Source organism: Hordeum vulgare, chromosome 5H, assembly GCF_904849725.1.
Source record: "Hordeum vulgare subsp. vulgare chromosome 5H, MorexV3_pseudomolecules_assembly, whole genome shotgun sequence".
NCBI lineage: Eukaryota > Viridiplantae > Streptophyta > Magnoliopsida > Poales > Poaceae > Hordeum > Hordeum vulgare.
In genome coordinates, this window is record NC_058522.1 from 560,966,460 (window position 1) to 560,989,532 (window position 23,073).

At 47.2% G+C, this 23,073-nt stretch overlaps 1 long non-coding RNA gene and 1 pseudogene across 1 annotated transcript; both read left to right on the forward strand.

The window, feature by feature from the left end:
• Positions 1-140: 140 nt before the first annotated feature.
• On the forward strand, positions 141-15,778 carry LOC123399187. The gene is made up of 3 exons (XR_006610329.1): positions 141-212; positions 15,359-15,438; positions 15,523-15,778. It is a non-coding gene; the product is annotated as an uncharacterized LOC123399187 (long non-coding RNA).
• Positions 15,779-15,787: 9 nt separating this feature from the next.
• Positions 15,788-17,023, forward strand: LOC123399186 (annotated as a pseudogene).
• Positions 17,024-23,073: the final 6,050 nt, after the last annotated feature.

Sequence of the window (23,073 nt, forward strand, 5' to 3'; positions counted from 1 at the left end):
ACGCCATCCGCGCCGTTCGCCAGGACGCCGCGCCACGCCGCTCCCCCCGCCGCGCCGCGCCGCTCGCCTCGCTCGCCGGCCGGGCCGCGCTCGCCCCGCTCGCCACGTGCCGCTCTCGCCCCGCCTCCCCCCGCTCGCGCCGCCCGACGCCATCCGCCACCCCCGCTCGCCACGTCCCTGTCCAGGAAGAAGCCCGCCGGCGCGAGTTACAGGTCCGTCCCAGATCCTGCTCCTCCTCCGCCTCGCTTCCCACAACAGTTCATCTTTACAGTTTGTATCTTCAAATCAAATTGATGTTTGTGATTAGACTTTTATTTTCAATTCAAGGAGATGCTGCATTGTTAGCCGAACCATGATTTGTGATTAGGCTTTAAAAACTCCACATGCATGATGGAAACCTGAGGGCTTTCCAAAGACAATTAGTGGAGATAAATTAGTGCCATGACAGCTACTACAAGGTGCTTCCTACAAGCACAATAAGAGTCATTACTAACTCTTCATAATTTTTTGACGGAGATTAACACTAGCTTAGGGACAAAACTAAGTAGAGTAACTGGCAATGCCAGGCTGCCAACCTATCTCCTACAGTAGTTTATTCTCTGAAGCTACTGTAATCTGGACTGCAAGTTCTCCTGTGTAAACTACTGAAAAGGGATAATGGGGTATTGCATTTGAGTATGCTAGCCGGCCGACAAGGCCATGAGAAGAAAAATAGGCGCAACAGAGCTGCATGAGCAATGAGAGAGAGGCGCATGCATACTAATGTTGGTGTTGACCATCTACTGCCAATTCTGAATCAACAGACATTACTAAAAGAAGCCAAAATAATCTTCTGTTCTTGTCATCTTTTCTCAGTAGGTCTGTCTTTCGTCATGAGTACTACCGTCAGCGGAGAGGAAAATGGAGGGGATACTTGAATGACTACATCAACAAAACTGCACAAATGGTTGCATGCCAAATAACAAAAACAATAATTGGTATGTGTTAAAACCACATGTACTGAAGGTTGTCGCCAAATTAGTACTTTTCACCGGAAACTGTTTATCATAGTGTAACGACCAAGATGCGGTCCTTTCCGATCTGGGGGTCGAGGCCCCGAATAGGAAAGAAGCGCATCTAAGCGTTTCGCAAGCAAGTAACATAGCACAAATAATAATAAAAGTAGACAATTCGGGATTCAACTGTCTTCTTATTAATAACTCAGAGTACAACACAGATACAATCAAGGTAGTTCCGCTACGGACTACAAAACATGGAAATGCTATGCTACCCTGCCTGCAGGCCCACGATCACGACCACGCCTCAGTCCTCTGGATAGTTCACGTAGAGGCGGTCTGTCTCCTCGTCGTACTGCCACGCCAGCTGGGTGCCGTCGGGATCATCTGTCTCTGGGGTACCTGTACCTGCTGGGAGTTTCGGAGGAATCCGTGAGCCACGGGGACTCAGCAATCTAAGACCTTGGTACCAGAACTAGTCATGTTATTAGGTAGGGTTAGGGTGAAGTGTATGAGGCTGCAGCATCCTAAGCTTGTTTAGAGGCTAACTTACGCAAGGTAAAAGTGAAGGTGGTCTACACTAGCGGTCGGGACTACTTCATCACTAAGTGATCCTGAACACCTATCTACGGCATTCATAACCCCACCGTGTTCCCGAACGAAGAGAGATCTTCGAAGGGACAGTCACGGTTACGCACACAGTTGGCAATTTTATTAGTTTATGTTTAAGTTCTCTAATACCGAATGTTAACAAAATATTCCAAGTTGCCACATAACCGCGGGCACGGCTTTCCGAAAGATTAAACCCTACAGAGGTGCTCCAACTAGTCCATCACAAATGAACACAGGCCGCAAAGGCATCCTCTATCACGAATCTCGTGATCTCGTCGGATTCCTTAGAGGAAAACCTCAACTCTGGGGGAAACCAAAGCTTCACTGGGATTCCTATACGCAAGATATACCGCTAAGGTAAGGCAAGGCTAGCAGGACCTCCCGACGTGTCGACGACCCCGATAAGAGCCGCATATCTCAGTCTCAGGACACGCCGGATGAGCTACGCGTACAGTGGCCTGATAGAAATCTCTCAAGTTGCCCTGAGTTGGCCCCGCACAGTGCTCATTTTGGACCAACACTCATGAGGAGCACTGGCCCGGGTTGTTGATTAAAGTCCTCGGGGTAGCTATTCCCTATGCAGTTTATTATTAAGTGATTAGCAAATTAACACCAATGTTGGGTCCTGCCGGACAAGCCTTAGTACTACACGATTTATCGAGGGGCTCCCCATAACAACCCCGAATGTGTTAGGAGCGATCATTATGGAATCAAACACCGGTAACCGGTAACTAAGGCGGCAATAACGGAACAAGGCACCCGGCAAAAGGCTAGGCCTCCTGTCATTTATCAAGTATATAGGTGCATTAATTAAATAACAGGATTTAAGATAATGATATCAAAACTCATGTTATTACATGAGTCATAGCACCTACATCTAGCAATGCTAACATTAGTAGCTGAGCAAGCCTACTTAGCCATACAAGTTTTGTTAGGAAGGGGAACGGTGTTTGGGCTCATGGCATATGAGGAGGCAATTTAATTTCAGTGGTAGGCAGCGAGCAATATGACATGGAAACGAAAACTAGCATAACAAGTCTAGAGATGTAATCAAGGTCATATCATCTTGCATGTGATATCCTCAGCTTGGAATGGTTCTGGTTCGTCTTGCACGTACTCTCCTGACTCCACGTATTCGTTCTCCGATCCCGGTGCTACCCAACATAAGAATAACAGCCAATGAACAGCAGCACCACAAGATGCAACAATCACATGATGCATGAGATGAAAATTGAGCATGCACCACTATTTCTATCACTAGCACAAGCAAAATAAACTATTGCAAGTTTCTGGACAGAACTGTACACTAAGCTATTTTGACATGCATGAGAATGGCATGAACAGATGCGGCTCGTGAAAACGATGCAAAACCATATAAAGAACATTGCAAACGGAGCTACAGATCAACGGGAATCAACGAAACAAGATATGAAGCTCTACGTGGAAGATTCAACACCACACTCACAATTGGCACAAATCTGGTATTCCCAGGTTGCCAAGACATGTATCATACCAACATGAATGGAATGGAGCAAGGAAGAACACCACAACATCCACTAAGCTCACACAATCATCAAAATAACAAAACTACATAATCTGCCATAATCTGCATCTTAGCACTTTGTGAGCTACATGCAACCTAGCTACAGACCTCCAAACATGACAAATAATATATGTGGTTGTAGCCCACCAAGAACACTACCAACACCAGCAAGAATCACAGCAAAAGTAATAAAACTCTAGAAGATACAAGGCCACAAACTTCCCCAAAACCATCAGATCTGAGGGACTTAGTGAAAATTCCTGCACCTGAATTTCTGTCTTTGTTCTGAAGCTTTTTGACAGCAATCAAAACACAACCTACTGGACCCCAAATGATTTGAAATTTGACGGTGAGCTTCAAAATCCTAGCACTGAACTAAGGCTAGTTCTCAACAGAATGACCAGCACATCCTCATCTATAGGGGTAGAAAATGTTTCCAGAAATCCCAGACAGCTGGACTTTTCAGCCACATGCCCACTTTGTCTAGGCATAGTTTGCACAAAAATGACCCCAAGTGATAAATGACACCACTATGGTGTAGAGCAAAACCCCTACTAGTACCACACTAAAACTCATGCCCTTGGGCTCCACCTACTCCATGGAATCAAAGATCAAACTTGCAACAAATATGAATATGTCAAATCCATAAAGTCTCCCAATGGCAAAAGTAACTTCACCACTGGATTCCTTGGGAGATTCTACCCCAAAAACATATATAATTTGTGGGCACTTACTTGGAGCAAGTGAACACAAACTAGAAAAGAAAATCTACATAGAATCACCTATAGAGATTAGTGCATCATCACATGTGCAAAATCACTAGAACAACTCCCACATACTCCATTGCACACTATCACAAGGCCAATGGTGGCATGAGTCCAACACCAAGCTCATGGACACACCCACTCACACCACAATTTAGCAAGAACAAACACACACACTCACTCACCTACACATACACACTCACATGGGTGTGTATGCATAAGTGTGTGGGGAGACACACACACATGCACAAAACTACTAACACACAAAGCTTAAACTCAAGGGCTTGTGCAATTGCACAAGCATGTGTGTAGAGTCACACACACACTTGCACACACACTCACCCCCAAGCACTCACTCACACACACATAAATCTACACATGCATCCATCTCTCACCTATATGCACTCCCTCTAGAGCACACACACACAACTCTAAATTCTAGGTAGAGAAAAGTTGAAGTCAAACCTAGCAAAAGAAAAATATCAAATTGCTGCCCAAGCAAAGCTGGGGAAGGAAAAATTACCCAACAGCAAAAGGAAAAAAAGGGGGGTCACTGGGATCGAACCAAGGACCCCCTAATGCACCACACCGCTTGTGCCACTCTGCTACTGCCCTGCTGCACGAAACAGAGGAATATCTAACGTTGTAAACCTCTCTCCTGCGCAACCACTGCTCCAACAGGGAAAAGAACAAGAAGAGAAAAAGGGTGCTCCAGCTGGGACTCGAACCCTGCACCTGACGATAACAATCACAAGGATCAACCACTGGGGTACGATTGGAAGCCTGACAGAGAAGGGGTCGCGTGCAAGGAATGCTATTGCTGCTCTCCTCCTGTCTACAGGGGAGCACCGGCGATAGGGAGAACGACGGGGCTGTCTTCGCCGGGGTTGTTGCTGGCGCTACGCTACCGGAAGAACCGAAGCGACCCGAGAAGAAGGAACCCCTGCCGCTACCTACGCACAGCCACGGGGCTACCTCGTCTACGTCGACACGAACGGCCGAAGACTACCCTATGGTGCGCCAACGAACAGAGAAACAACTACACATGCATGCCGGTGCAACTCCGGCAAGCCTCGAGCAGGAGACTCGGCGCCACTACCGAAGAGGAAAAAAATGAGGAGGGGGGCACGGTCTCGCTCACCTAGCGCCAGGAGGCGAGGCGCACGACGTGGTGGCGGAGCTGTCGTCGACGAGGTGCAGCAGGACGGCCGCCGTAGTGGAGGAAGAGGAGGCCGACGAATTAGCCGCTCCCGCTACTCGGTCTTGACGGGAATGGGTTCACCTGGGCCACCGCACCCTCTCGAACCGGTTGGGGCAGAAGGAGGGGCGCCGATCCGCCGGCGTCGAGCTCACCTGGAGCCGACCATGGCGTAGCTCTGCTCGGGGTCCTTCCCGACGGTGCTAGAGAAGAGAGGAGGGGAAAATGGCGCCCTAGGGTTGCGGGGAGGAGGGTTGGCCGCTTAAGTAACCCCGGGAGGCGCACTTGGAGCCACCAGATCGAAGGGAAAGGAAGATCAGTGGTGGAGCGTCGGTCGTACAACGTGACGTCGCCAGGAGGAAGACGAGGGACGGCGCTGGGCTGCTGTTGCGAAGAGGCTTGGGCCAGGGAGGTATTGGGCTCTTGCTGCCAGGAAGAGAGGGAGAGAAAACCTGAGGCCCTCTCTAATAAAAATACATCATCACATGCCACTAAATTCCTAGGAAAAACTAAGGGCATAAAAATAGAAATGAAATATCCCTGGGCATAAGGGAATTATGCCCCAAATAAATAAAATACCAAGATGGCTAATTGGGCAACTAAAAATAATTGCCAAACAGATTTAAATAAATCTGAAATAAAGAAAAACCTCAAGCAAAAGAGGTTTTAAAAACCCCTCTCCTACATGTCCACACTCCAAATAAAATGGGCTAAAGGTGTAACATTTGTAAAACAGCATAGGAGCAAGCAGGTTTTGAACTTGGGAATAAGAGAGGAAATGTTTGAAACTAATCAGGGGGTTTGTAAAAAAAATATGCCAAGCAAAGCACACTTCACTACATCACACCACATCATCACATGTAATCACAAGATCACATCCAACACAAGACCACAAACACCACATGGAATCATATGACCATTTTGCAACAACAAGAACACATGGGCATGAAATAATATGGTATGCATGCATGCAAAGAAAGGAAGTAATAAGGGGCATCACATGAAGTCATGGCACAAATGAAATCATCACATGTCTGACAAGGTGGACCCACTTGCAACAAGTTCCAAATAGGGAAGGTTTACACTTGGGGCACTACAAACTCTCCCACACTACGAAGAAGATCTCGACCTCGAGATCTAAGACTGAAAGAAATCGGGGAATTCGGAACGGAGGTGGTCCTCGCGTTCCCATGGAGCCTCTTTATCAGAATGGTGTGACCACTGCACTTTGAGAAACTTGACAGTCTTGTTACGGGTCTTGCGCTCAGTCGCCTTGAGAACCACAACTGGATGCTCACGATAAGAAAGGTCAGGCTGAAGGTCGATATCTTGAAGATGCACAGTGTGCTCGGGGGTCTTGAAACACCTCCGAAGCTGAGAAACATGGAACACATCATGGACATTTGCAAAGGTTGACGGAAGCTCGAGCTGGTACGCAAGGTCGCCCCTCTTGCCAACCACTCTGGACGGACCAACGAAACGAGGCGCAAGCTTGCCTTTGATGCCAAAACGCTGCATACCCTTCATAGGTGACACCTTGAGATAGACAAAGTCATCAAGCTCATAGGACAAGTCATGGTGCTTGCTATCGTAATAGCTCTTCTGACGGGACTGAGCTGCTCTGAGGTTGTCGCGAATGATCCGACACATCTCCTCAGCTTCTTCTATCATATCATTGCCAAGGATCTGACGCTCGCCTGTCTGGGACCAGTTGAGCAGAGTACGACACTTCCTGCCATAGAGAATTTCAAACGGAGCCTTGCCAGAACTAGCTTGATAACTATTGTTATACAAGAACTCCGCGAAAGGCAGATAATCCTCCCACTTCATGCCAAAAGAGATAACACAGGCTCTCAGCATGTCCTCAAGGACTTGATTCACTCTCTCCACTTTACCACTAGTCTGAGGATGGAACGCTGTGCTGAAGCGGATCTTCGTGCCCATAGCAGACTGAAAGGAGTCCCAGAACTTGGAAGTGAAGATACTTCCGCGATCTGACGAGATCATCATAGGTACGCCGTGCAAAGAGACAATCCTGGAGGTGTACAACTCTGCCAGCTGAGCTGCTGAAATGGACTCCTTGACTGGAAGGAAATGAGCCACTTTACTCAATTTGTCGATGACGACGAAGATAGCGTCATTGCCCTTCTTGGACTTCGGAAACCCGGTGACGAAGTCCATCTCAATGTGATCAAACTTCCACTCGGGAATCGGCAAAGGCTGCAAGAGGCCCGCTGGTCTTTGATGTTCTGCTTTCACCCTTCGACATACATCACACTCGTTTACGAATTGTGCAATTTCACGTTTCATACGAGTCCACCAGAAAGTCTGCTTCAAGTCATGGTACATTTTGGAACTTCCAGGATGAATAGAGAGCAGAGAGTTATGAGCTTCTTCCATGATCACCTTCCTGAGATCACCTTTCGGGACGACAAGGCGATCCTCGAAAAACAATGTGTCCCTGGCATCAACAGTGAAACACTTATACTTAGGGAGACTCTTTCCCACGCCAATCTTGACCTTTTTCACCATAGAGTCAAGTAGCTGAGCTGCTCTGACCTGATCTTCCAAGGTAGGAGAGATCTGAAGGTTCGCAAGAAAACCCTGAGGAACCAGCTAAAGATTGAGCTTCCTGAAAGACTCAGAAAGACCCGGCTGGAGAGGTTGCAGAATCAGACTGTTGCAATATGCCTTCCTGCTCAATGCATCCGCCACAACATTTGCCTTGCCTGGCGTGTATTCAACACTCGGATTAAAATCCTGGAGCATTTCCACCCAACGTGTTTGCCGAAGATTCAAGTTAGGCTGAGTGAAGATGTACTTGAGGCTCTTGTGATCGGTGAAAACTTCAACCTTACGTTCCAACAAGAGATGTCTCCAAGTCATCAAGGCGTGCACAACAGCTGCTAGCTCGAGATCGTGCACATGATAGTTCTTCTCCGCAGGCTTCAGCTGCCTGGAGGTATAAGCAACCACCTTCCTATCTTGCATCAAGACTGCACCGAGACCCTGGAGAGAAGCATCGCAAAAGACCTGGTACGGCTTGGAATCATCCGGAGGGGCCAATACCGGAGTGGAGATAAGCTTCTCTTTGAGTGTATCAAAAGCCAGTTGACACTCTGGAGACCAAACATACTTGACACCCTTCTGAAGAAGACTAGAGAGCGGCTTGGTGATTTTGGAGAAGTTCTCAATGAATCTTCTGGGATATCCGGCAAGCCCGAGAAAGCTTCGAAGCTGCTTCACATTCTGCGGAGGTTCCCATTCAACAATGGCTTGAACCTTGGACGGGTCAACCTTAATGCCCTCGCCAGAGATAATATGCCCAAGATAAACCACTTCTTTCAGCCAGAACTCGCACTTGGAAAACTTGGCATACAGCTTGTATTCTCTCAGTTTATCAAGCACCAACCTGAGATGTCTCTCATGTTCTTCCTCATCCTCAGAAAAGACCAGAATGTCGTCGAGATAGAGCAAGACAAATTCATTCTTGTATGGTGAGAAAATATAGTTCATCAATCGACGAAAAGTCGGAGGAGCATTAGCCAGACCAAAAGACATGACCGTATACTCATACGAGCCAAAACTAGTCCTCAATGCCGTCTTCGGAATGTCTTCCTTGCGATTGCGAATCTGATGATATCCCATTCTGAGATCAAGCTTGGAGAATACTTTAGCACCTTTCAACTGTTCGAACAACTCATTTATGTTCGGAAGTGGATATTTGTTCTTGATTGTCTTCTTGTTCAATGGGCGGTAATCGACACACACCGGTCCGAACCATCCTTCTTCTTGACAAATAGAACACCACATCCCCACGGAGACGAGCTTGGTCTGATCAAACCCAAACGCTCCTGCTCATCGAGTTGCCTCTTGAGTTCCTTCAATTCTTCTGGACCCAGCTTGTACGGTCGTTTGCACACTGGCTCTGTGCCTGGCTCAAGCTCAATGACGAACTCAACTTCACGGTGCGGAGGCATGCCTGTTAGCTCTTCAGGAAACACATCTTGATATTCACAGACTACTGGAACTTGCTTAATAGGATTGATCTCACCCTTTTCATTCAAGGAGAACAAACGGATTGTGTCATCGCGCGTCGCGAATATAATCACATCCTCCGAAGAGTGGGTAAGCTTGACTTCTTTAGCTTCACAATCAATTGACGCCTTGTTCATGGCCAACCAGTCCATACCAAGGATCAAATCAATGTCGGAATTGCCCAAGATAATAGAAGATGCTAGAAAAGCATAAGCACCCATCTTGACAGAAACATCCGGAATCACCACATTAGAGCTCAACAACGCTCCCGGGGAAACCACACGAAAAGGTTTGTCCAAGGTCTTAGATATGAAATCATGATTCCATGCGAATGGTCTAGACATGAATGAATGAGAAGCACCAGAATCGAATAACACTTTAGCAGGAATATCATTGACGAGGAGGTTACCCATGATCACATCAGAGGAGTTGTCTGCTTCAGCTGCATTCACCATGTTGACTCGAGCTGATCTGGGGTTGAATTTGACAAGAGCGTTGCTTGGAGGTTTGTGTTGGGGAACGTCGCATGGGAAACAAAAAATTTCCTACGCGCACGAAGACCTATCATGGTGATGTCCATCTACGAGAGGGGATTTCCAATCTACATACCCTTGTAGATCGCACAGCAGAAGCGTTAAGAAACGCGGTTGATGTAGTGGAACGTCCTCACGTCCCTCGATCCGCCCCGCGAACCATCCCACGAACCGTCTCGCGATCCGTCCCACGATCCGCTCCGATCTAGTGCCGAACGGACGACACCTCCGCGTTCAGCACACGTACAGCTCGATGATGATCTCGGCCTTCTTGATCCAGCAAGAGAGACGGAGAGGTAGATGAGTTCTCCGGCAGCGTGACGGCGCTCCGGAGGTTGGTGGTGATCTAATCTCAGCAGGGCTCCGCCCGAGATCCGCAGAAACGCGATCTAGAGGAAAAAACCGTGGAGGTATGTGGTCGGGCTGCCGTGGCAAAAAGTTGTCTCAAATCATCCCTAATAGCTCCATATATATAGGAGGAGGGGAGGGGAGGCTTGCCTTGAGGCTCAAGGAGCCCCAAGGGCTGCGCCACCAAGGGAGGAGTCCTCCTCCAATCCTAGTCCAACTAGGATTGGAAGGTGGAGTCCTTCTCTCCTTTCCCACCTCTTTTTTTTCTTTTCTCTTTGATTTTCTATCTATGGTGCATAGGGCCTTCTTGGGCTGTCCTACCAGCCCACCAAGGGCTGGTGCGCCACCCCCAAGGCCTATGGGCTTCCTCGGGGTGGGCTGCCCCCCCCCCTGGTGAAGACCCAGAACCCATTCGTCATTCCCGGTACATTCCCAATAACTCCAAAAACCTTCCGGTAATCAAATGAGGTCATCCTATATATTAATCTTCGTTTCTGGACCATTCTGGAAATCCTCGTGACGTCCGTGATCTCATCCGGGACTCCGAACAACATTCGGTAACCAACCATATAACTCAAATACGCATAAAACAACGTTGAACCTTAAGTGTGCAGACCCTGCGGGTTCGAGAACTATGTAGACATGACCCGAGTGACTCCTCGGTCAATATCCAATAGCGGGACCTGGATGCCCATATTGGATCCCACATATTCTACGAAGATCTTATCGTTTGAACCTCAGTGCCATGGATTCATATAATCCCGTATGTCATTCCCTTTGTCCTTCGGTATGTTACTTGCCCGAGATTCGATCGTCAGTATCCGCATACCTATTTCAATCTCGTTTACCGGCAAGTCTCTTTACTCGTTCCGTAATACAAGATCCCGCAACTTACACTAAGTCACATTGCTTGCAAGGCTTGTGTGTGATGTTGTATTACCGAGTGGGCCCCGAGATACCTCTCCGTCACACGGAGTGACAAATCCCAGTCTCGATCCATACTAGCTCAACGAACACCTTCGGAGATACCTGTAGAGCATCTTTATAGTCACCCAGTTACGTTGCGACGTTTGATACACACAAAGCATTCCTCCGGTGTCAGTGAGTTATATGATCTCATGGTCATAGGAACAAATACTTGACACGCAGAAAATAGTAGCAACAAAATGACACGATCAACATGCTACGTCTATTAGTTTCGGTCTAGTCCATCACATGATTCTCCTAATGATGTGATCCCGTTATCAAGTGACAACACTTGCCTATGGTCAGGAAACCTTGACCATCTTTGATCAACGAGCTAGTCAACTAGAGGCTTACTAGGGACAGTGTTTTGTCTATGTATCCACACATGCACTGTGTTTCCAATCAATACAATTATAGCATGGATAATAAACGATTATCATGAACAAAGAAATATAATAATAACTAATTTATTATTGCCTCTAGGGCATATTTCCAATAGTCTTCCACTTGCACTAGAGTCAATAATCTAGTTCACATCACCATGTGATTCCAACGAATCCAACACCCATATAGTTATGGGGTCTGATCATGTCTTGCTCGTGAGAGAGGTTTTAGTCAACGGTTCTGAAACTTTCAGATCCGTGTGTCCTTTACAAATCTTTATGTCATCTTATAGATGCTGCTACTATGTGCTATTCGAAAATACTCCGGCAAGCCTCGAGCAGGAGACTCGGCGCCACTACCGAAGAGGAAAAAAATGAGGAGGGTGCACGGTCTCGCTCACCTTGCGCCAGGAGGCGAGGCGCACGACGTGGTGGCGGAGCTGTCGTCGACGAGGTGCAGCAGGACGACCGCCGTAGAGGAGGAAGAGGAGGCCGACGAAGTAGCCGCTCCCGCTACTCGGTCTTGACGGGAATGGGTTCACCTGGGCCACCGCACCCTCTCGAACTGGTTGGGGCAGAAGGAGGGGCGTCGATCCGCCAGCGTCGAGCTCACCTGGAGCCGACCATGGCGTAGCTCTGCTCGGGGTCCTTCCCGACAGCGCCAGAGAAGAGAGGAGGGGAAAACGGCGCCCTAGGGTTGCGGGGAGGAGGGCTGGCCGCTTAAGTAACCCCGGGAGGCGCACTTGGAGCCACCAGATCGAGGGGAAAGGAAGATCATGTTGGGGAACGTCGCATGGGAAACAAAAAAAATTCCTACGCGCACGAAGACCTATCATGGTGATGTCCATCTACGAGAGGGGATTTCCGATCTACGTACCCTTGTAGATCGCACAGCAGAAGCGTTAAGAAACGCGGTTGATGTAGTGGAACGTCCTCACGTCCCTCGATCCGCCCCGCGAACCATCCCACGAACCGTCCTGCGATCCGTCCCACGATCCGCTCCGATCTAGTGCCGAACGGACGGCACCTCCACGTTCAGCACACGTACAGCTCGACGATGATCTGTGCCTTCTTGATCCAGCAAGAGAGACGGAGAGGTAGATGAGTTCTCCGACAGCGTGACGGTGCTCCGGAGGTTGGTGGTGATCTAATCTCAGCAGGGCTCCGCCCGAGCTCCGCAGAAACGCGATCTAGAGGTAAAACCGTGGAGGTATGTGGTCGGGCTGTCGTGGCAAAAGTTGTCTCAAATCAGCCCTAAAACCCCACTATATATAGGAGGAGGGGAGGGGAGGCTTGCCTTGAGGCTCAAGGAGCCCCAAGGGCTGCCCCACCAAGGGGAGGAGGAGTCCTCCTCCAATCCTAGTCCAACTAGGATTGGAAGGTGGAGTCCTTCTCTTCTTTCCCACCTTTCCCTTTTTTTCTCTTTCTCTTCTTTTGGTTTTTCTTTCTCTCTTGCGCAAGACAGCCTTGGTCTGACCCCACCTACTTGGTGCGCCACCCCCAAGGTCCTTGGGCCCTCCCGGGTGGGTGGTCCCCCCTCCCGGTGAAGATCCGGAACCCATTCGTCATTCCCGGTACATTACCGGTAATGCCCTAAAACCTTCCGGTAACCAAATGAAGTCATCCTATATATCAATCTTCGTTTCCGGACCATTCCGGAAACCCTCGTGACGTCCGTGATCTCATCCGGGACACCGAACAACATTCGGTAACCAGCCATATAACTCAAATACGCATAAAACAACGTCGAACCTTAAGTGTGCAGACCCTGCGGGTTCGAGAACTATGTAGACATGACCCGAGTGACTCATCGGTCAATATCCAATAGCGGGACCTGGATGCCCATATTGGATCCCACATATTCTACGAAGATCTTATCGTTTGAACCTCAGTGCCAAGGATTCATATAATCCCGTATGTCAATCCCTTTGTCCTTCGGTATGTTACTTGCCCGAGATTCGATCGTCAGTATCCGCATACCTATTTCAATCTCGTTTACCGGCAAGTCTCTTTACTCGTTCCGTAATACAAGATCCCGCAACTTACACTAAGTCACATTGCTTGCAAGGCTTGTGTGTGATGTTGTATTACCGAGTGGGCCCCGAGATACCTCTCCGTCACATGGAGTGACAAATCCCAGTCTCGATCCATACTAACTCAACGAACACCTTCGGAGATACGTGTAGAGCATCCTTATAGTCACCCAGTTACGTTGCGCCGTTTGATACACACAAAGCATTCCTCCGGTGTCAGTGAGTTATATGATCTCATGGTCATAGGAACAAATACGTGACACGCAGAAAACAGTAGCAACAAAATGACACGATCAACATGCTACGTCTATTTGTTTGGGTCTAGTCCATCACACGATTCTCCTAATGATGTGATCCCGTTATCAAGTGACAACACTTGCCTATGGTCAGGAAACCTTGACCATCTTTGATCAACGAGCTAGTCAACTAGAGGCTTACTAGGGACAGTGTTTTGTCTATGTATCCACACATGCACTGTGTTTCCAATCAATACAATTATAGCATGGATAATAAACGATTATCATGGACAAAGAAATATAATAATAACTAATTTATTATTGCCTCTATGGCATATTTCCAACAGATTAGTGGTGGAGCGTCGGCCGTACAACGTGACGTCGCCAGGAGGAAGACGAGGGACGGCGCTGGGCTGCTGTTGCAAAGAGGCTTGGGCCAGGGAGGAATTGGGCTCTTGCTGCCAGGAAGAGAGGGAGAGAAAACCCGAGGCCCTCTCTAATAAAAATACATCATCACATGCCACTAAATTCCTAGGAAAAACTAAGGGCATAAAAATAGAAATGAAATATCCCTGGGCATAAGGGAATTATGCCCCAAATAAATAAAATACCAAGATGGCTAATTGGGCAACTAAAAATAATTGCCAAACAGATTTAAATAAATCTGAAATAAAGAAAAACCTCAAGGAAAAGATGTTTTAAAAACCCCTCTCCTACATGTCCACACTCCAAATAAAATGGGCTAAAGGTGTAACATTTGTAAAACATCATAGGAGCAAGGAGGTTTTGAACTTGGGAATAAGAGAGAGGAAAGGTTTGAAACTAATCAGGGGGTTTGTAAAAAAATATGCCAAGCAAAGCACACTTCACTACATCACACCACATCATCACACGTAATCACAAGATCACATCCAACAGAAGACCACAAACACCACATGGAATCATATGACCATTTTGCAACAACAAGAACACATGGGCATGAACTAATATGTTATGCATGCATGCAAAGAAAGGAAGTAATAAGGGGCATCACATGAAGTCATGGGCACAAACGAAATCATCACATGTCTGATAAGGTGGACCCACTTGCAACAGGTTCCAAATAGGGAAGGTTTACACTTGGGGCACTACACATAGTCCTTGTATGTCAATGACCAAAACCTTCAACCCACATTTCACAAGAAAACTCAAGATAAAACCCTGATTGCAAGGATAATAATGCTTACTACTATGAATATATACCTTAAATATAGCAACACCTAGATCAGGGCTGTCAAACTGGACCTTGTTACAATCCCGCTCTATGATTACCACTTTACCATCAGCAAGTTCTCTGGTACTCGGGTGATGAACAATTACATGCTGGCCCTGAAAAAGGGGTGCTGCACTTGGTAACCTATTTTCTGGACATAGCTTGCGGTTGAAAATATACTCTAAAGTTTTTTTTAAAAAATATATGAGCAAAAATGTCTGAATTATTCACACATTGATAAGTATAATAGTATTGTTGTTAAATAACTGCGGTACGTATAGCTGTATTTACGTGATATGTTGATGCGAACCACATCTTACTTGCTGCTGTTTCCGTCTCTGAAGTGTTGTCAGCTTATTGTCTTAACTGTTTTTTATATGGAAGCACGGGTGTTAGCATATGTTCCTGTCCCTAACCTGTTCTGGTCACAAATATTGATTTCAAATGTTCTTTTCAGTTTTGTTGAGAAGACAAAGCATGTGAGATTGATGTTTTAAATCAGCGAGGGGACTTGTGTCTTCGTCATTGTTCGTAACGGTAATTCATATCTATCTTACGGTTACTTACCAATGCAGTACTCCTTCTTACACTATATATACTCTTGTTCGTAAATAATTGAAGCTTCGTCAAGAATAATTGAAGCTTCAGTAGCGACGCCTCCAGCGCCTGGAAGAAGAAGGTCCTGGTCTTGTCGCTGTTGCTCTTCTGCAAGTTGCTCCTCCTCCGCCCGGAGCTGCTGCTGGTCGTGGTGGTGGACGCCGGCTGCTGCTGGTCGTGGTGGTGTTCTACGACTTTGCTTCCACCGCTGCTGCTGGTGGCCAACGCCGACGCCCTCCGATCCCCGCCATTGACCCCCGAGGCATCCACCTCTGCTCGTAGAAGAAGAAGAAGAAGGTAAAGTTCAGTTAAAATTTCACGTTTCAGGTTTCAGGTAAAGTCATCACTATTGGTTTCAGGTTTGGGTTTCATTTCAGTTGAGTGTTAATTAGTTTTTTCCCTTTCTGGATGACAGACAGTCATCGATTGGTTTGTTGCATTAGTTAGTTTCCTCTCCTGTTATCTAATAGGAGTTTTTGTTGCATTATCATCCATTGAGGCAAACTGTATGAGATGAGCTCTTCTTCATGCCAGGATGGGATGAAATTGCGAGGGCTCACGAACTGCACGTGGATGACCTCCTGCTCTTCAAATGCACTGGCAATGGCTTGCCCAAAAAGAAGATCATTTGAGCTCTAGCTTGCTGCTCTCTCAAGCGACGCCGAACAACTTATTTTCTTCCTGACCAAATTTCTGAAACTGAAACTGAAATAGCTCCAGGCCTGTTAAAATTTCTGAAACTGAAACAGCTCCGGGCCCTGTTAAAATTTCTGAAACTGAAACACCATGTACAGGTCGTTGTACTGTGACGACAGACACACCAGCTCCAGGTTCCTGATGATCAGAAAGGAAACGATGCTGTTAGCCCTCAATTCGCAATCAAGGAAAAGAAACTGATTTGCTTACAAAACCACCTAATTTCTCATAAACTGATTTCATCATCTACTTGTTATCATCAAAACTGACCCAACAATAGATTCAATGAGATGCTGACGGAGGGAGCAGCATGGACGTACTCTTCGGAGGACGACATGGAGAACGGCATGGAGGACGTCCTCGGGGTTGTGCTGGTCGGCCCACTTGTAGAGGCCTGGGCGGCAGCACGACGGCGGCGACGGATCGAAGGGGAGGACTCAGCGCGAGGCGCCCAACACCTGGCCCTCACGGTACGCCGGCCGGCGATGCCACTCGACTGGGAGTATCAGCCGCAGATAGAGCGCTGCCGCTGTGGATCGGAGAGCCGGAGGGGAAAAATCAGACTTGTCCTCGCCATGGTTCACCATGGGGAAAGAGGAGGGGGAAAATGTGAGGGAAGCTGCGGTGCAGGCGTGGGCCGATCGGGGAGCTGCGGGGGCGAGCGGGGGATCTCCAACGCGGAGGCGAGCGGGGGCAAGCGGGGGATCTCCGACGCGGAGGCGAACGGGGGTCTCCTGCACGGCAGAGGAGCGGGGCAGAGGAGCGTTGTGTTTGTTGGGAGTTTGCTAGGGAGGTTTTCAAAAAAATACCCTGAGGACATTTAATTTCGGACGAAGGGAGTATAAGAAATATCAAATATCTGGCTAGCTCCTTGTATTCTGCTCTACGAAACATCTCCAAAATATTAGTATGAGATAACATGGTATGGCTTTATGTAGAATTACACAGTATCATCTATTTACCAACAATACCACCTTGTCTTTCAAACTTCTACAGCTCTTATAATCCATGTCCTTTCAAGTAGTTAGCATACTCTGGCTAAGTGTTGACAGTGCTAACTACTCATACAAACATGCTTTGACTTGAGTGTTTTATTTGTGATGTGCAGTTCCTTGAAAATTTGAGGAGCCTGCAAGATTCATATACAACAATGGCAGCTGGGTCACTTTCAAATTCAAGCGAGCCTTCATCCGTCACAAAAATCATTTCAGACTGTGAATCTGTGCTCACGTTCTTAAACAACAGCCTTGCCATCCTTTCAACTTCCGTGGCACGGGAGCAGGGTGAAACGCTGTGATTTTATGGCCATCTTATACCAAGATTCAACTCTGGTACACGGGTGTATGCTTGTAGTGATTCAGTTGTTTGCCTTTTGGTTTCAGTTGAGGCGCCGAGTAAAGCTTGTGTTCCCATTGCCGGTGTGGTCGTGTATTTGTGTGTGCTTGTTGATTCTTTTGCAGTTGTAACTTGTGACATTCAGTGAACAATGGGATGCATAGGAAGATTTGCCATGCTTAACAATGCTATAATGTTCTGAAGAATTCGTTTTTCACATGAACTGTGCAGATATATGCCTCACGAGAGGACCGAAATGGAAGTTCTAGAGCAGCTTTCTCGATTTCAGATTCAGTAAAAAAACAGTTGAGCCTACTCTAGACATAGTGACCAATGTTCACAAGGCAGAAAACAAGGGACTGACGGATGGAGATGTATGTACTGACAGAATTTTGCTCCATGAATAGTGGCATCGGAAGTTCGGAGAATAGCGCAACCGCCTTATTAACTGGTTGCCTGGATGGTTCACCTAGCATCTTAGAGATGCATAATACATGTACACCTTCAAATGCTGGTTTGGCAATTACGAAGAACGTTGAAAATGACGATGCAGTTGAGAAGGCCTCTTCCTTCTCACTTTCAGGAGGAACAACTTCTGCCAGTACCGATGCATCTCCAAACGCGGATTCTAGCACCACATTAGGTGTTGAAACTGTCATAGCGGGCGAGAGATTCCATGAAAACTTTAAACTGCAAGAAGGCATGAGCATTACTATTTTAAGAGACCCCCAGAATGCCAAGGACCCTCATGCTGTCAAGGTTTCCATACTTTATGAATGAGTTATATTTTCTGTTGGCATCCCATTCATGTTGAATTTTTTTATTAATACCATGGATAGGTGCTTTATGCAGGGTCTGATTGTGGGCAGATGTTTGGGTATGTGCCTCAGCTGGCTAAAGTCTTGGCTCCTCTACTGGACACACATTTTATTCGATGTGAGGTGATTCCTTATCACATTGCAGAAGAAGTGTAATATGCCATACTGTTTTTAGGTCCTCAAGAGTTACATAGGCTCCTCTTTTGTTGAATAAACATATGCCGTCAACTTTAAGCATAATGATTAGTGGTGAATAATCTAGCCTTGAATACATGTGGAAGGTTATCTTAGAAATCTCACTCCATGCCATCTTAGTGAATGGCCGCTGATGCTAAATATACACAGTAAATTAACTTCGGATAGTCAGGCTACAAGTTTTAATTTGGATCTGCCCATGGATAGAACAACTGTAACATCATATACGATCTCTCTGTATATTTCTGCTCTGGAAAAAATATGACCAAGCAATGGAAAAAATGCTACCTTTATATAATTGTCAATCTTTTTAACTAACTATCTCATGCAATGGAGTAAATGTATTCACATCATGATGTGCACATACTCACATCGATAGCAGCTTATATCGGATGGTGATGAGGATAGGGTCGGACATGTACCTACTTGTGCGGTGGCATGAAAGGTCCCCTCCGTTTGCAATGCAAACAAAAAGGTACTATTGACTGAATTCAAAAGAACATGCACCACCCAAATCTAAGAAATCAGACCCCAACCCCCCCTTTTCCTGGCAAGGTCAATCCAACAAGCAGTCGTTTCCCTGGCTAGGTAAGCACATGCATTGGATTGTTCTCTTGGAGGAAATAATTCTCAAATCTACTAGATTGAGCAATATAGTTGTGGGCTTCAAAGATTAATGTTCTTGTGTTTGATATGAAATTTATCACTAGACTCAGTGAACCTATGACTATATATTTTATCTATGGATACATTTGATTGTCTTCGATATGTGACATACTATAGGACTATAAGATTCCTCCTAACAAGGATGAATGAGAAAAATTCATGTTGCGGTTACACGTGCGTTGCACGTGCAATGTTACTAGTTTACCGCAAAATTGCCACCGAGCAATCCCGCTTCGCCACTCCCATCTCACGAGTATGTGTTTGTAATGAAATTCCTTGTCGGATAAATTCTTACCCGCATGAAAGGCCTAACAATTTGGATATGTCTGTGAAGATGCGAATTACCTGCATATGAACAAAAGAATCTTATGAAGTTTTACGGTTTTCTAGGATTGGCTTTGGACCTTTCTAGCTTAGGTGGAAGGCGAAGAAAACCCCCTTCCGAAGAGTCCCGAACCATCAGTAAGATACCATTCTGAAAGAGCTCGGACTTTAACCTTGTACCGGACGCTCTGCATCACTCCTGTTTCACTTAGGAGGTGTTTGGTTCCTGGATTCACAGCATCTTTAGCACATCCAGTATAAGTCCAACAAACTACGTTTTTCATATGGTTTACGAGATAGGTAAAAAAACATCATGGATAGATTCGTTCAAAAGAGCAAGGACGATAAAAAGAAATAACAGATGACCCTTAACCGCCCTCGTTTCCTCCATATATGCGGACTCCGGGGCAATTTAGGGTTCCCGCCTCGCAATTACTCCACCCACCTCCGCCGCAAAACTGCTCCCTCCGGCGAAAAATCCCAACACCTTTGGCGATGTTTTGCGGCGCATTTGACTGTTGGATCTTGCTGGAGATGGCTTCCATGGGTTTCGGACGTGGTGATGGTGGGGGTTTCAGAGGCCGCGCTGGGTTCGGGTGCCGCACAGAGTTTGCTGGACGCAAGCGCTACTGGAAGTATGCCCTAGAGGCAATAATAAATTAGTTATTATTATATTTCTTTGTTCATGATAATCGTTTATTATCCATGCTATAATTGTATTGATTGGAAACACAGTGCATGTGTGGATACATAGACAAAACACTATCCCTAGTAAGCCTCTAGTTTACTAGCTCGTTGATCAAAGATGGTCAAGGTTTCCTGACCATAGGCAAGTGTTGTCACTTGATAACGGGATCACATCATTAGGAGAATCATGTGATGGACTAGACCCAAACTAATAGACATAGCATGTTGATCGTGTCATTTTGTTGCTACTGTTTTCTGCGTGTCAAGTATTTGTTCCTATGACCATGAGATCATATAACTCACCGACACTAGAGGAATGCTTTGTGTGTATCAAACGTCGCAACATAATTGGGTGACTATAAAGATGCTCTTCAGGTATCTCCGAAGGTGTTCGTTGAGTTAGTATGGATCGAGACTGGGATTTGTCACTCTGTGTGACGGAGAGGTATCTCGGGGTCCACTCGGTAATACAACATCACACACAAGCCTTGCAAGCAATGTGATTTAGTGTAAGTTGCGGGATCTTGTATTACGGAACGAGTAAAGAGACTTGCCGGTAAACGAGATTGAAATAGGTATGCAAATACTGACGATCGAATCTCGGGCAAGTAACATACCGAAGGACAAAGGGAATGACATACGGGATTATATGAATCCTTGGCACTGAGGTTCAAACGATAAGATCTTCGTAGAATATGTAGGATCCAATATGGGCATCCTGGTCCCACTATCGGATATTGACTGAGGAGTCACTCGGGTCATGTCTACATAGTTCTCGAACCCGCAGGGTCTGCACACTTAAGGTTCGACGTTGTTTTATGCGTATTTGAGTTATATGGTTGGTTACCGAATGTTGTTCGGAGTCCCGGATGAGATCACGGACGTCACGAGGGTTTCCGGAATGGTCCGAAAACGAAGATTGATATATAGGATGACTTCATTTGGTTACCGGAAGGTTTTCGGGCATTACCGGGAATGACGAATGGGTTTCGGATCTTCACCGGGAGGGGGGGCCACCCACCCGGGAGGGCCCAAGGACCTTGGGGGTGGTGCACCAAGTAGGTGGGGTCAGCCCAAGGCTGTCTTGCGCAAGAGATAAAGAAAAACCAAAAGAAGAGAAAGAGAAAAAAAAGGGGAAAGTGGGAAGGAAGAGAAGGACTCCTCCTTCCAATCCTAGTTGGACTAGGATTGGAGGAGGACTCCAACTCCTCCTTGGTGGCGCAGCCCTTGGGGCTCCTTGAGCCTCAAGGCAAGCCTCCCCTCCCCTCCTCCTATATATATGGAGCTATTAGGGCTGATTTGAGACAACTTTTGCCACGGCAGCCCGACCACATACCTCCACGATTTTTCCTCTAGATCGCGTTTCTGTGGAGCTCGGGCGGAGCCCTGCTGAGATTAGATCACCACCAACCTCCGGAGCGCCGTCACGCTGCTGAAGAACTCATCTACCTCTCCGTCTCACTTGCTGGATCAAGAAGGCCGAGATCATCGTCGAGCTGTACGTGTGCTGAACGCGGAGGTGCCGTCCGTTCGGCACTTGATCGGAGCGGATCGCGGGACGGTTCGTGGGACGGTTCGCGGGGCGGATCGAGGGACGTGAGGACGTTCCACTACATCAACCGCGTTCACTAACGCTTCTGCTGTGCGATCTACAAGGGTACGTAGATCAGAAATCCCCTCTCGTAGATGGACATCACCATGATATGTCTTCGTGCGCGTAGGAATTTTTTTGTTTCCCATGCGACGTTCCCCATCAGTGGCATCATGAGCTAGGTTCATGCGTAGATTGTTGGGGAACGTCGCAAGGGAAACAAAAATTTTCCTACGCGCACGAAGACCTATCATGGTGATGTCCATCTACGAGAGGGGATGAGTGATCTACGTACCCTTGTAGATCGTACAGCAGAAGCGTTAGTGAACGTGGTTGATGTAGTGGAACGTCCTCACGTCCCTCGATCCGCCCCGCGAACAATCCCGCGATCAGTCCCACGATCTAGTACCGAACGGACGGCACCTCCGCGTTCAGCACACGTACAGCTCGACGATGATCTCGGCCTTCTTGATCCAGCAAGAGAGACAGAGAGGTAGAAGAGTTCTCCGCAGCATGACGGCGCTCCGGAGGTTGGTGATGATCTTGTCTCAGCAGGGCTCCGCCCGAGCTCCGCAGAAACGTGATCTAGAGGAAAAACTATGGAGGTATGTGGTCGGGCTGCCGTGAGAAAGTCGTCTCAAATCAGCCCTAAAACCTCCGTATATATAGGTGGGAGGGAGGGGAGGAGGCAGCCTCAAAACCTAAAGGTTTGGCCGAAATTGGAGGTGGAGGAGTCCTACTCCAATCCTACTTGGAGTAGGATTCCACCTTCCCACTTGGAAACTCTTTCCACCTTGTGTTTTTTCCTTCTCAAACCTTATGGGCCTTAGTGGGAACTTATTCCAGCCCACTAGGGGCTGGTTTATCTCTTCCCATAGCCCATGAGACCCCTTGGGGCGTGATACCCCTCCCGATGGTCCCCGGCACCCCTCCCGGCACTCCCGGTACACTACCGATGAGCCCGAAACTTTTCCGGTAATGCCCGGAAACTTTCCGGTAACCAAATGAGGTCATCCTATATATCAATCTTCGTCTCCGGACCATTCCGGAAACCCTCGTGACGTCCGTGATCCCATCCGGGACTCCGAACAACATTCGGTAACCAACCATATAACTCAAATACGCATAAAACATCGTCGAACCTTAAGTGTGCAGACCCTGCGGGTTCGAGAACTATGTAGACATGACCCGAGAGACTCCTCGGTCAATATCCAATAGCGGGACCTGGATGCCCATATTGGATCCTACATATTCTACGAAGAT